Source organism: Canis aureus, chromosome 28, assembly GCF_053574225.1.
Source record: "Canis aureus isolate CA01 chromosome 28, VMU_Caureus_v.1.0, whole genome shotgun sequence".
NCBI lineage: Eukaryota > Metazoa > Chordata > Mammalia > Carnivora > Canidae > Canis > Canis aureus.
This window is the reverse complement of record NC_135638.1, coordinates 16,527,324-16,542,500: the sequence shown is the minus strand read 5'-3', so window position 1 is coordinate 16,542,500 and position 15,177 is coordinate 16,527,324. Positions and strand designations below refer to the sequence as shown.

The window sequence follows — 15,177 nt, the reverse complement described above, 5'->3', positions numbered from 1 at the left end:
GACCATTATGGCACCTAAAAGGATTCCTCCTTGTAATAGGAGCAAGCCTGGGCATTACACTAATCTTCTTAACAATATCATTGTGAATTAAAACAAACAAACAAAAAAACAAAACAAAAGCTATAAAACACACAAATACCCAAAAGCTCCAATAAAAGCTGGAGTCTGGTATATTTTAAGCTGAAAAACCTAAAATAAACTTATACAGGAATCTCTTCTTTAACTTCATGATATTCCTGTTACTGCTTCTGTGTAAATAAACAAATTTTTGTTTTCACTAACATTAGTGTAGAAAAAAAAAATGACCTAAAAAGTATGTGTGATTGTATTGGACAGACAGCTATCATTCTCACTCTGGAAAGCAGGCCTTCATATGAGTTTCTAAAATATTGAGATTAAAATTGGATTAAAAAAATTGGATGAATGTGTGAAAATTCAAAGAAACAGTGACAGGTATGGAAAATTTAAAAAGAGAACAAAGACTTAAAAAGGACAGGCAATCAAAATTCAAGATCATGTTACAGTGCTTTTAGATTTAAATTTTGCTTATCACTGTATATCAAAGTAGTTCAATTCTTTGAAAAAAAGGTCTTTATAAAATTTTAATTATAACTATTATTATGATTGCTATTGTAATCATGCTCTATATTATTTACAGCTAATATTTGAGAGGTAGAATATTAATATGGGTTTATTACATATTTGAAATACCTTAACTTTTTTTCTCCATCATCTTTTGTGGGAACCTGGACTCATCATTTTTACTTTTGGCCTATGCATGTGAGAGAGGGAGAAAAAGTTAATTGAATCGGAATAATTACAATGAACCGAAGTTAAATGGAGAACACATTTTATTTATTTATTTATTTATTTATTTATTTATTTATTTATTTATTATTTTATTTATTTATTCATGAGAGACACAGAGAGAGAGACAAGCAGACACACGGGCAGAGGGAGAAGCAGGCTCCATGCGGGGAGCCTGATGTGGGGACTTGATCCCGGGTCTCCAGGATCAGGCTCTGGACTGAAGGCAGTGCTAAACCGCTGAGCCACCCGGGCCGCCCAACATTTTATTTTTATAAGCAGTTTTTGAAGTTTGCTTTTTGGGAGATAAGGAAATAAAAAAAATTAAACAGTGGATTGTTTCCTTTCTTGAACTTCTTTAAATTTCACAAAGAAATCCCATTCGATTGTGAGCTTCTGGAGGACAGGTGCCATACACTATTCCTTTCAGAATTCTAACTGTAGTATTTGCTTTCATAGAGATACAACTCAAGTTTCAGGTGGAAGCTGATGACACAGAGAAAGCCTGTCTGGGAAGTAGGGGTCCTTTCCATAGGAAATAAGGGTACAGATGGCTTTTGGAGAACTTTGATGCCTTATTTGAAGTCAGTAAACAATATGAACAAAGGGCAGTTATCTAAAGACAAGAAATGCATAATATTCTCCAAAAGGTAAATGATGTGTAAATGAGTGTGTGTGCATGTATATGTGTGTGCATTTGTACATGCATGTGTGCATGTGTGTGTGAGTGTGACTGAAGCAAACCTTAGACAAATACTGGTTAAACACACAGCTTATGGGCTGTGATCAAATAAAAAATTCCTCTGAAATTGCTAACTCTTTAGTAAAAGTCCTAAAATGAATTTAAGTTCCAAATTAGAGCCTCATTTCGTAGTTAGAATGTACCTCGTCTACCATATTAATCAACATTTTATTCACAGCCAAACTTCATGCTTGGCTCTCACACCTTGAGAATGCCTGTAATTGGCCCAAGAGTGAGATATGCAGTGTCTACTCTCCTCACTCACTTCCTCTGGTTCCCACTGTAGTGTTCAAGTGGGAGGAGACAGGAGAGGTTGGAGATGGAACAGAAGTTTTTATTTTCTGGGTGACTTCACACTCCCTGAGCCTGGGGTTGGTGAAGGTGACCTTTCACTTTATGAGGGACTTTGGAGGAAATTCAGAGTCCATGTTCAGGGAATGTAACTCTACAACACTGTTGATGCTAACCCAGTCTTACTCCTGGCTTACTTTGTAAACCCTTTGTAAACCAGGCTATCTTCCAAGTTAGGACATAATGGTGGAGGGCAGACCTATTAATGCCACCACTTCAATCCTACTGCTTTCCCAGAGGTGAGTTGGGCATCACTCTACTCTCCCTGGTCTCCCTTAAGTTTAGAGGCACATACCAGATGCTTTCCACAGGCCTGTGGGTACTCCCTCACACAGGTATCCACACCTGTGGGTACCTTATACCTTAAGGCATTAGGTAAGGTTGTAGTACCCCTCAGCCCACTCTTTTTGGAGAGGAGAGTAATAGTGTTGTCTGTTTCACTTCAAAGATGTGATTTTACAACTCTGTCTCAATCATAACCCTTCCTATGTCTCTGATCTGGCCAATGGTCTGGGAGTTGCAAAACTCATAATTGTCCCCACAGTAAATTCTGCATTTCAAATCCTTTATATATTTTTTCTCCACAGAATCTGCCATTTTCTCAACTTCATTGCAAAAGGTGTGAAAGAGGAGGAAAATTAAATTGGTAAATATTTTGAAGTCAGGCTGAAATAACTGGCCAAGTTTCTAAAAGTGCAACTAGAAAATCTTACTTATGTGGCCAAAAGAAAATAAAAAGAATTGTATTCATTGAGATGGAGTTGGTAAGCTTGGTGGATCTCCCTCCCCCTCTCTCCAGTTCTCTGCACTTGACACCACTGCCCTCCACAGAAACTCCTGGATATGAAGAGTATGTAGTGGATAACCCCTCCTGAAGACCATATGATGAACAATCAGAAGGTTTAAACTAAGGAAGACTGAAAAATCAGATCTGTGCTGGGGAGATAATGAAGATGATGAAAACAATTATGGAATAATGACATGTTTGCAAAAAGGTAGAAGGAAAGGAATGGAGAAGGATTTGAAAGGAGAGTATATAGTTTCAGTTTGTTAGTAGAACAGAAAGACACAAAAGACACAGGCTTAATTCAACTTGATGTGCCAGATAGACATGCTTGTGTTATTAACCCATGCAATGAAAGAGAAAGAAGCATCATTTTTGCAGATGAGGAATATAAATCTTTTTGTTGACATATTACTCTGGAAGAGCTTGCAGGATGTCCCAGGCAGAGAGAGATGTGTCATTAGCATTTGAAGTCATGAGCTCTCTGACTTGCTTACCACAATGAAAAATCACATACATAACTCTATACCTTTTGATTACTCTTCCAATAAAGAATTCCATCTTTGGGGGCATCTGATCTTCAAAGATTTACCTCATTCACACAATAGAACAATCACTAGAAACTATAATAGCTATTTGGAATTCTTGAAATTAAATGTCGTCGTGGTATTGCTTGTGGAAGGATACTAAATGGTTCATGATTTTAATTTTACTCATAAAGAATGACTTTCTAACAATCATAAGTGTCTTTATGTCAAAGAGGTGATACATTTCTTGTTCCTGGAAATGTTCGGTGTTACTAAGGATGTCTAACTGACCTGCATGTTTGTCAAGGCACTCACATATCTGTTAAATGGCTGACACCCAATTTGTAAGTTGTTTTGTAGTTTTCAATATTTGTGAGTCTGTGACCCCCTCCTTAAAACTCTGTGAGTTTTAAGCTGAAATGTCCACATATCAGAACAACTATTACTATTCAATGGCTAAATTTCCATGGCCTAAAACTTGAACTTTTTCCCACTGTTTCAACTTAGCCATATGCCACCCTCCATAAGACATAAGCCACCCTCCATAAGACATGTATGCAAGTAAATAGTCTACAAAGAAGATGTAATTTTTCTAGTGCTGCGTTTTATTTCTCTTCAGGTGACATAGTTCACTCAATGACATAAGCTGAAATGTAAGACTTATTTCTGACTATTCTTTCCCTCCTATCATCTAACCTACTTTTTCCAAGATTTTAGTGTTCATCTCTACATAACAGACTTCATTTTTCAGATAAAATTTGTAAGATCCTTAGCATAGGAAACAAAACCCTTATGATCTGATCTGGGATAATTGGTAGAGCATATCCTTTTGATTTTGCATTTTTCCTATTATATTTTATTTTCTAGCAAAAGTGACTTATAATTCCATACACACACACACTAGTAGCAAATATATGTGTATCTTAAATGGCTTTATTCTACTTTCAAAACTTGACCAAGTCTTAAAAATTTTTCTCTAGTGATCTTTTTAAAATCCATTGTTTATGGTAAGTATCTGTTGATCTCTAAAGTGCCATTTTGGAAATATAATGTGACCTACATGTTTAAAATTAAATTTTCTAGGACTTATGTCAAAAAAAGCTGGGGGGGGGGAGGAAGGATGAGCCTAGGTGACTCAACGGGTTGAGTGGTTGACTCAGGTCATGATTTCAGGGTCCTGGGATCCAGTCCTGCACCCAGGTTCATGCTCAATGGGGAAATGTTTGCAGATTCTCTCTCCTTCTCCCTTGTCTCTCGTCCATCTCTCTCTCTCTCTCTCACTCTTGCTCTTTAAAATGAATGAACGAATGAATGAATGAATCTTTAAAAAAGAGGGGAGAACAAGGTGAACCTTATTTTAATAACATATTTAACTCATACCAAATCTTATTATTTCAAAATATAATCAATATAAAAACTACAAGAGACATTTAAAACTTTTTATATTGTTTTTAAAATAGAGTGTGTATTTTACATGTATAGTACATCTCGATTTGAACTAACTAAATTTAAGTACTCAATAGCCACATGTGGCTAGTGGCTTTGTACATATAAGCACAACGCAGCAATAAGAATTGGCCAGCCTTGGTTCACTGAACAAATCTGGCCTGAATACCTGTTTTATTTTTGTATTTTATTTTATTTTATTTTATTTTTAATATGTTTTTTAGCATGGCTTGGGATTCTCACATTTTCAAATTGTTGAAAAAGATGAGAGGAAGAATATTTATTGACACCTGAAAATGATATGAAATTCAAATTTCAGAGTCCTTAATAAAGATTTATTAGAGCACAGCCATGCTCATCCACTTATAGATTTTCTGTGGCAAATTTCATGCTAAAAATGACAGAGTCAATTAGCTTTGAGTGGCTGTGTGACCCCAAAAGCTTAAAATATTTACTATCTGGCCCTTTACAAAAAAGTTTGCTAACCTCTGTTTCTAAGGGTTCATTCTGCGAGGACCATGATCACCTATTAGTTATCTTTGTTTGCACTTAGCACATGGCTGACATACAAAAGAGACTCCATAATTTCAGAATAAAATATATTCTAGAAATCTGATGAAATAAGAATTTGTTGAACAACTACAATTCTAAAACATACCCTCTCTACCTAGAAATCATAACTTAGGATTTTTTTCCAGTTCAAAATATTGTACCACCAGGGCGGAAAGATGATAAAACATAGTCAAAACCAGAATCTCCATTCAGAGAGATCTATGTCCAAGCTCTGGGCTTGCCCAATCTGTAGTCTTGAGTAATTTATTTCCTTTGTTATCCTTTGATTCAATATCTGTAAAAAGGGTAAAATAATGCTTAACTCAGGATTGTTGTAACAACTAAATGAGATGCTGTGTATAATAATAGTATAGTGACTGAACATGGTCAGTTTTCAATAAATGTTACTTATTTTTGTACACGTATCTAAAGTTTCCTAATCTAATTTATTGTTTTCAACAGTTTTCTCTCACTGTACTTGAAGGAATTGATAATTTAATTAATAGGGTTTTTAAAACTATCAGTATTCACTTAGGAAAGTCTTAGCACAACCATATAGGTTAGTAAAAACTATTTTGGACACTAAAATACATTGTTAGACTATTAGATCTGGATATGTCCTTTAAATGTATATAAATACATACTCAATTTAAATAGAAATGAAGATTATCTTCAAAGGAAAAAGGAGGATTTATATATAAAGAACATGAAAGAAATATTACTCAGAAAGCTTTGACAATTTTAGAATCAGAAACACACATGTTTTAGTAATATACTATATAGCTTTCCCCTAGACCCATAAAATATTTTTAAAATCATAATGTAAAAATTAATAAATGATGGTTAAATGTTATAAAATATTGTTATATTTAATATTATAAAACTATTCAAATCACATAGTTCCATTTATTTCCCTTGTTGAAATGTTAACATTGCTGAAAATAATTCTTTGGACAGTTATGTTTAATTTAGGTTTTATGAGTCCTTGGAGTGAGGAGAGGAAGAGAGTTGTAATTTTCTGGACATAGAGAATCATTTGCAATGGTAAACTGGATAAACGCTTGTGCTGCCTCATGGGAGCAGCACAGAAAAGAGTAGCTGGTTCTATTCTGCTGGATGCCAAGGTCTCCATATTCTTTCAAAATCAGTGGCCTTAGAGGGATCATGAATTGCTGAGGTAGAACAATAGTTGCTCCTCTTTATCTCTCATCTACTGCCTTTGAAATCAACTGGAGCTGTGTAGTTGGAAGCAGCACAAAGGGTGAGGCTGGGAATAAAAATATGGCCTAGGATTTGTGATGCTCAAGTGATTCCGATTCATTTCTCCAATAGCTGCAGTACTGAAATATGCTAGACTTATCACTGATACATTGCAGTTCATAGCGTTCTAATTCATTTTACAGAAGTAATCCTAGCCCTGCTCCACCATCACTCCTTTCAGTAGAATTTATGCTTTGGCTCCATTTGAAATAATTCATCATTAAGTTCACAATACTTGATGTTATCAAATTATGCAGATACAGAAAGTGTCTTGGCCTTCTTTGTGGGCAAAATTAAAGTGGTTGAACTCTTCTATGCTATGCAGTGCTCATGCATGAAATAAAACACACTCTCGACATTCAAAATTTTTATCTTCCTTCTTTTAAGCATTTTATGGAATTCTCCATATTTCCTTCCTGGGGCTAAACAAAAACTCTTTGTTTCTCTATTTCTTTACTCAGCATACAATGAACTACACTTATTCTTTGTAATGTGTAGGATGGATACTTTAAAAATAATGTTCTGCTTAACACCTGTTCAATTTTATGGATACTGCACATCTGAGGTACTGTATACCTTATAGAAAGTATGTTCTGTATCTATGTAGGTGGTTTTTATATTAATGTATATTAATTTTTTTGTATTAACAGACTCTTCATCATCAATTATGAGGATTTTGATTTTACTATTTTGTCAAAAATAAAAATAAAAAAAGAAACTAAAATGTTTTACATGCACTGGAAACATATAAGGAATCCAGAAAATAATTATTACTGTGTAATATTTTACAATGGAATGTTACAGATTATTGCTGAAATTCATATGTTGATTTCACTTTTCTCTCTTAATTTATAACACCATTATCCACTTTGTTAGGTTTATTTTATGCATCAAAAACTGATCTAATTTTTTGAAATATTATTACCATGAAATGGTCACTGACAACCATATGCATAGTAATATTGCCCTTAGCTTCCTTGGATTTAGTGACTTTTCTCCCACAAAAAAGGTATTTGCTTGGATTTAAATGAGAGAAACTAACCATCTAATGAGGAGATAAAAGGAGACAGAGTCCAAAATGCAACTTTATGTTAGTGATACACACATAATGAGTGTAACCTTTTTGCAAAGAATTTCAAATTAAAAAAAAATACTCTGTAGTTTATTTTAAAACTACCATCACATAAATAATATTTTATTTGTGTGTAATTATTAACCCATTTCAATTCAAAATAATACAATCTTTCAGATTTTTCAGACTCTTGTTACACACTGAGTAGGCAGTCTTTTATTTTAAGTCAAACTTCTATCACTAATCATGGAGGAACAAAGATGTGTCCAAATTTTGAAGGAACATGGGTGTCCCAAAGCTCAGATAATGAATTTTAGCTCTCTCTGGAGAAAAGCCTTTCCTGTATGTAGCCTGGCAATATTCCAAGATTTCTTTTTAAAAGTAACTCCATATGTGTACTGAAAATAAGCTAGTGATGTTTTAAATCAACTGGAAAGAGAGGCTGTTCTTTTCAATATTTTTTTCCTGAGCATAACTTTGAAGTGCAGCATTTGGGGATTATGAAGGTTTGGGTTACCTGCTGAATGAAGGCATGGAAAATTATTTGAAAGTACCCTTTTTTTTTGAAACTTTACTTTAAACTTATGAAATATCACCTGTGGTTAAGAGAAGGTATGCAATTCAAAGCATTTTTTTCAACCTAAAGACAAAGAGTTAATTTTAAATTGTGATTATATTTTCCAAGTTTTCTATGGCTACAAGATCATAATCAAAAGTTTGTGGTTCACTTCTTTTTAAAGGCAGGGGATGATGGGGACGAGTAAAGGCTATTAAATTAAAGAAAATCTGGGTAAATTTATAATGACTTAGGTACTGTGAGCAAAACTGAACCAAAGACCACAGCTTACTAGGCTCTAATGATTGTCTCACAGCAGGTATTTTAAGTGATTTCATTTCCAAATAAACTCAACTTGCATCTATTTCTTGGTAATGTGTTCTGAATTTACTTGATGCATTCAATATTACTTCAAAATATTCAAGTAATATTTTTAGCAAGGGGAAAATTGCTGTTTGGCCAAATTGGCATCATGTAAATATGAAGGAAAATGTACTGAATAAGCATTCTTTTTCAGAAAGCAAAAGAATTGTACTACTATGTCTTACGTCATGAATGATATCCTTTGTCTAATGTATCACAGACATGTTTGATACAGTTGGATGCTGTCTAATAACATCGTGAAAAATATGAATGGTTATATATTTAAATATTTATGTTAGTATGCAAAACGTTTCACTATATCAGCATAGGAAGAAGGCTGCATCTTCTTTTAGCGGGAACATAAAATGATAAAAAGTAGCAAAACACCCAATAACTTATTAAGGTAAATGGCAATGGTGTTAAAAATCATGCTGCAGAGATATTGTAAAGAAGTCACTACAGAAACTCACTTCCAAAGTAAGTCAGCATTTATAAATAGGTTAATTATTTTTTATTTATATATTTTAAGTGTAATATAGTCAGGTTTATAATTTATGGTAAGAGATTAACATTCACTAGAATATATGTTTCAAAAAATTAATTTATAATTAAATTAATTATATGTGCCTATCATACGGTAGGCGCTGCACTAGGGGCTGAGAAGCCAGTAAGATATATTGCATATTACCTATTGATAAATGTAAAAGAGAAAAATCAAATAGTGTGAGGAAGGGGAATATAGTATTTTGGGTGTGGGGGAGGCTGTTGAAATTTTAGGTACAGGGACTAAAAAGCATCTCTGAAGTGGCTTTCGAGTAAGGAGCTAAGTTGATATGTATATTGTATATATCTGGGGGAAGAATGTTCCAGCTAAGGTGTACACTTGGGAATATTCTGGTGAAGAAAGCATTGTAGTTGTAGCTGCAGGAATAAAGATGGAGGAAGTTGTAGCACAAGAGGTCTGAGAGGTAATGGAGGCAAGATCAGAGAAGACCTAAAACATCATGCATAGACTTTGGGTTTTAATTAGAGTGAATTAGAGGATTTTGACCAGAGGGGTGACAATATGTGAATGATATTTTGTCAGAGTGCTATTATTTTGAGGATAGACAGCAAGTGGTCAAGGATGGAGGCAGCAAGACACTTTGGGTGTCCATTGCAACCATCAGGGAAGAAGTGATGGGTCCTTCAACTATGGATTAGAACAATGGCGATGGTGGAGATATTGAAGTGTGGCTGAATATTATACCTACAGTATTTTGAAAGTTAGAGTCAACAAAGCTTTGTGATTTATTTCATGTGGAATATGAAAAAGCCAGGGACAGTGGGAGATGGGGTTAAGGGTTTGGAGGTTTCACTGACTGTGATGGAGAAGATGGTTAGAGAAGGGTTGGGGAGAAAAATGTCTGAAATTGACATGGACGGGTTAAGTTTGGAAAGGCTATCAGACATTCAAGTCGAGTGATCTTATAGCAATGGTCTATACAGAGCTGGAATTGATGTGGAAATCCAGAATCGAGATATAATTTAGGAGTTACATAGTCACATTTTTATTGTATCAAAATGATTAATTAGACTGGATGAGTATACCCAGTGAGTGGAGACAGAGATGAATATATAATGATTTATTACCAAATTAAATGTAGTCTTAATTACTTGCTTTTTCAATATTTTCAGATTCACATATATAAAGAATGCTCAATAGACGAAACTGGACAATGCAGTATCAAGAAAAAAATAACAAGACATTGACAAATAAAGAAAAGGAAAGCTAGTAGAATTTGCCACAGCTACTCTGGGAAACAATTTACTGTTACGTATTGATTCTGAATATGTGTATACCATATGCCTTAAAATTTACACTTATGGGTATAAGAACATGTTATAAATAATGTGTATAAAATTATGTTTATCGTATAGCTCCAAAAAGACATATGGAAGGGTTTTTATTGAAATATTGCAACTCAGCATCTATCAGAAGAAAAATAGAAGAATACATGTTAGCATATTCGAACACTAGAATATTATGCAGCTGTCAAAATGTATAAGGTAGAATTATATACATCAAATTGGTATTGTTCTCAGACACAAGTCAACAGAGTAAAGTGCAGAGCATTTTATAGTTTTGAAATCCTTTTGCCTCAATTAAAAATAAATATTATGCATACGTGTAGTTATATATGTTGTGATATTTACGTGAAATGAGATTTAAGAGCATGACTGGCCTCAAAGTTGATTATAATTATTGTTTCTGAGGCATAAAACTAGAGAGGAAACACAGAGGAGCGCAATATTATTTGTACTGATTTATTTATCAAAAAGTATAAGATGATCTGACACAACTATGTCAGAATGTCTTCATTCCTTAGACATGTGTATACTATCTTATGTTCTTTTTTTTTTACATGTTTTTACATCTTTTTAAGGAAAAAAAATCCAATAGTGTGTGTGTGTGTGTGTGTGTGTGTGTGAAAATTGAATTAGGAAGATTTCCAGAAATTGAGTCACTATGCTATAGAGTTGGATTGCTCATAGAACTATTAAATCAATTGTAAGATACTTGGCTCTTAGTAAAGGGTTTTACTAAACTCTATTATAAACTTCCCTCAGAGAAGATGTTAGCATTTCCTTCCACTAGTTTCTCATCATCAAATATAAATTCATAGCATCACCCAACCCAAAATGAAAAGAGAGGAAACAGGCTACATCTTAAAAGGAAAATTTTAGCCCCCATACAACCCGGTTTGAAACTGAAATAGACTTCATGGGGAGAAAATTCACAAACAGCAGATGTTGTGGTTCACTTTTCAATTGTTGATATTAAACAAGAACACCTCTGAGATTCCACATCCTGTGTTTATGGATTGTAGTTAAAATGGTAAAACGGCATATTCTGGTACTTTTAAATATTTTATGATACAAGGCAGTTATGACGAAGAATCATTTTACTCACAAAATGTTAGATTTCCTCCTGTATTCTATTTATTTCAAAGTGGAAGAAAACTACACCTTTAACCTGGACTGAATGAGATTGGAAATAATGAATAAGGTAGGGATATAAAATAATTTTGTTCAAAGTGTATGATTTCATTTTCAGAGAGATAAATGTTCAACATAATGTGGAATATGATTATTTTTTAATATTGTATATAGTAAGATTCTCAAAACAATAAATTAATGGAATTGATAAATATGCAAGGATCCTCAAATTTAGTAATTTGAGTTAAATATTAGTAATGAGAAACATATTCTATATTGCTAAAATAGATATAAAATTGTGGTATTTTTAAATAGATAAGGTAGCAAAAGGAAAAACTTGCCAAGTTACTAGTCGACCCTCCACTAGGTCTACTTAGGTTTACAGTCTAGATGTTTTGTAGTTACATGGATAAAAACTATGTTCTCTAAAGCCTCTATTTTTAAGTCTTTATTGGTGTCTTACATGTGTCTGCTATTGATTACAGGGTGTGAGAAAGTTAAGGTATTTTTGCAATGAATTTTCTTTTACCTGAAACAAAACAGTGTGCTTGCTGAGCCTATGATCTCTGGCTGCAGATTGCCTGGGTTTGAATTATTTAAACTCTCTTTTATTTTCCTCACCTTTAAAGTGAGACTCATTGTTTTGTGAAGATTCAATAAGATAATGCATAAAGGTACATAAATACATAAAGGTACATTAAAAATGTTGGCAGCTGGTAAATACTCATATCTCATCTTTCCGCAGCATAATTATGTTGTTGTTGTTGCTGTTGAAAAAGAACTGGTTTTTATAAATAGTCTCTGGCTTCTCAGCATCTGCCTTGGACCCCCTTTAATTCATTTTCCTTTAAGGGTCATTTGGAAAATCACATCTGATTACTCCCTTCCCTAATTAAAACTATTAACACTTTTCAATTACCTTTAGGGCAAAGATCAAATATCTATAACATACCCTTTAGTATCCTGCATGATATGGCCCTTGTCTTCTTCAAACAATTTTTCCACTGCTTTTTGCCCTCCAGACATACTTTGCCTTCTCAAAATCACTGACCTCCTCCCGACTTTAGAACAACCTCATATACATGTAATACTTCTATCCAGTTAATTCCTATTTATCCTTTAGAACTATGTTCCAAATTCAGTTTCTCTGAATCTTCCTGGAAACTCTCTGAAGCTTCTCATCCAGGTCGGTTCTGCTACACAACACACATTTCTTAAAGCTCCATAGTTAGTTTTATTATGGTGTGGTGTTTGAAAATATTAACAAAGAAAATTTTCACCTGGAAAGCATATAATGAGTTAGAGCAAACATCGCTACATCCCATCCAATTGCCCATGACTATATAAAGTTCATTCAGACTATAGAAAGGAAGGAGTGGAATTAGGGTAGTAATGAGAGCTCAGAACTTGTTGGTCCCAGAGTGAGGGCAAGTAGGCAGGGTAGGCAATAGAAAGAGCACATAAGCTTGGGAAATTTAAGAGTTTGGGAAATTTAGGAGCTCAGGAAACTGGCTAGGTCTCTAGATAAAGTCAGGAAATTGACCAAATCCTAAAGTGCCTTACTGCACATCATATTGTAAGAGCATGAAAACAGTCCTACTGATATTTCTAGGCATTCAACCCTGAAACTACTTCAGGTGTCCCTGTAGCCTTAGAATGCCGTAGATAGATTTCTATACCTCAGAGCAGGATAGATGTTCCTTAGAGAACTGTTGTATCCAAACTAGTGGGAACAGAATATAGCAGAAATACTCAAACAGTGGAGCTGGGAAGGAAACCACTGAGGATGTCCCAATAAATGGCAGGCATGGATGCATCACCACCACCACCACCACATCAATTATGTTGACTACTAAGTCTGGACTGACCCACCAAGTGATATCAAGAATTTAGATGAGTCCTTTGCAGTATGGTTTTATTGAATATATGTGTTGGCTCTCTAAAATGATGTAACTCCATGCTAGACCGTAAGCTGTACAAAGACAGGGTCTTTTTCTATCCTCACTTCTCTATCTTTATTACACAGTCTCTGGCAGAAGTAAGTGAATATATTTTTTCTGCTTGAAGAATAGTGACAATGAACAAGACCAATATATATTTCTTATGGAAATATATATTTGAATTTAAACTTAGATATTATAAAAAAAAATTCCTCAACCTAAAGGCAAAGATGTTGCCATTGGACTTTGGAACATTTGGCCAGTCTGGCCTCAACTCTTACATCTGTAGAATAGAAGTAGTAATAATCTCTATCACTGAGTGTGGAAAAAGATAAGGTAAATGACGTATATACACCATATATAAGTTTCATTTATTTAAGATCTCCATTATTTTTTCTCCTTTCTAACCTAGTATGAAAACAGAACACATCATTTTTCTTAACTCTATTTTGTAGGAAATAAAACAATGTTAATACTTGTATGTACTGCAATATGACTTCAAATAAAAATTCTTCATAATTGGAAACAGTTCTTCCATAGAGATGTAGACATCCAAGGAAATTCTCATTTCCTCATTGGCACATAAGGAGTTCATTCCTTTATCAAATGTTGCGCTTAAGTTCTCTAAAATTATTTAGGGAAGTATCACATCTATTTAGTCTATCAATTAGGATTCATGGGATTTTGTTCTCTTAGGAATCAGGGCATTCTTTAGATATTAAAAATGTCTGAAGATCAGTAAATTGGACCAAGAGATTAATATGGGCCAAATTGCATTCCCTTCCCAAAATTCATAGGTTGAAACTTTAACCCCAAAGAATGTCAGAATGTGATTGTATTTGTAAATAGAGCATTTAAAAAGGTAATTAAGTTACAGTGAGGGCTTCAGGATGGGTCCTAATTCAACCTGACTCATGTCCTTATAATGAAAGTAGATTAAAACACATGGGGAGACACCAGGCATACATGTACACGGTTAAAAGGCCATGTGAGGACACAGTGAATAGTCAGACATCTGCAAGCCACAGACGGGCCTCAGAAAAAACCTAAACCTACCAATACCTGAGATCTTGGATTTCCAACCTCCAGAACTGTGAGAAAATAATTTCTGTTGTTTTTGTTACCCCAGTCTGTGGTAGTTTGTTATGGGACCCTTGGCAAACTAACAGGGCTACCCTCAGTATTATTTGTTTTTCTGTAATATGCTACAGTGTCAAAATATAAAAGCAAATTTTAATTTCCAAAGTAATGATATTTAATATCTCCTTGAGCTAAACATGACCCAGGATTTCATTTGGGGGTATATGCCCAACAGAAATGTCTGCTGACTATCCACTATAAAGCTATTCACAGCAGCTTTATTATAGCCCCAAACTGGAAACAAATGTTCATCGACATGAAAAAGGATCAATACATTGCGGTATATTTACAAAATGGAATATGACATGAATTTAAAACAACATGAATACATGCAACAAGCCGATGAATCTCAAAATATAATTTTGATTGAAAGCTAGACACAACAGAATACCTGCTGTGTAATTTTATTTAAGTGAACTTCATACATAGCTAAAACTAATTTATAACGATGATGATAGACATCAGATTCAGGATGACACTGGGTAAGTAGGTAGTGAACAGGAAAGGAAGTTTAGGGGACAGTGTGATGAAAATTTTGTGTATATTATCTGATTGGTGGTTACATGAATGATTATATAAATTTAAAAAATCATGGAACAGAATACTTAATATCAGCACGGTTTTTATAAGTTACAATTCAATTACAAAATGAAAACTA

The 15,177-nt window shown here is 34.0% G+C and overlaps 1 long non-coding RNA gene across 1 annotated transcript in view; it reads left to right on the top strand.

The window, feature by feature from the left end:
• LOC144300469 (uncharacterized) overlaps window positions 1-5,634 on the top strand; it is a 58,146-nt gene extending 52,512 nt beyond the window's left edge. Inside the window, exon 2 of the long non-coding RNA XR_013367121.1 lies at window positions 2,488-5,634. This is a non-coding gene — a long non-coding RNA (uncharacterized LOC144300469). The remainder of the gene's footprint in view (window positions 1-2,487) is intronic.
• Window positions 5,635-15,177: the final 9,543 nt, after the last annotated feature.